Raw genomic sequence first — 885 nt, forward strand, 5'->3', positions numbered from 1 at the left:
AGCCTATCGTCTTCGATGAGTCAATAGCTCATTATGAAATTCATGCACATCAATCATATCATTCAACAAGTTTCAACAACTCCGATGAAATTCACATTCCTATTCAACACCAAGATTTATGCATATTACCCAGCAAAAGTTCGCGGCAAATGGTGGGGCGATTGAGCAAAACAGACGGAACCCCAGTAAAGAGTACGAAATTTGTTAACAATGGTGTATGCCATTTGTTCAAAGAAATGAAATATGAGTTGAATGCTCTCGTAATTGAACGTTGTAAGAACGTTGGCATTACCACATTCATGAAGAATTATGTTTCCCAAGGATGCAGTGAAAAATTCATCATAGAAAATGCTGGTTGGTGTCTGGAAACTGGAATGAATGGTGAACAATTAACAGATGATCAGGGAAATTTCGATGTATCTCTACCTCTTCACCTGATTCTGGGTTTTGCTGAAGATTATCACCGAATTATCGTGAATACAAAACATGAATTAATTCTTACGAGAGCTAATAGTGATATCGATGCTGTTAAAGTAGCTGCTGCTGCTGATGGTACGAGAGAAAATTTCAAAATATCAATCTCCAAGATTGAGTGGATGATGCCTTACGTGGAAGAATTCTTCCCCACCCCCCTCTCCAAAGGGGAGAGGAAGAGAGAAACACGATTGGTTTAACTTTATTTTCCCCCGTTTCAAAGAGGGGCATCGTATGACCTTTATGACCCTTACGACCCTTAGGACCCGTATGACCAAGAGTCCATATGACTCTTAAAGCCCATACGATCTTTATGACCCCTATTGCTTGTTTGACCCTCATGGCCCGCATGACTCGTACGAACCTTATGATCTTTATAGACCGTATAACCCCTATGAACCTTATTTTCCA

The sequence above is a fragment of the Diachasma alloeum genome, unplaced genomic scaffold (genome assembly GCF_001412515.2).
Source record: "Diachasma alloeum isolate Michigan unplaced genomic scaffold, Dall2.0 Dall_scaffold_00745, whole genome shotgun sequence".
In the NCBI taxonomy this organism is placed as follows: Eukaryota; Metazoa; Arthropoda; class Insecta; order Hymenoptera; family Braconidae; genus Diachasma; species Diachasma alloeum.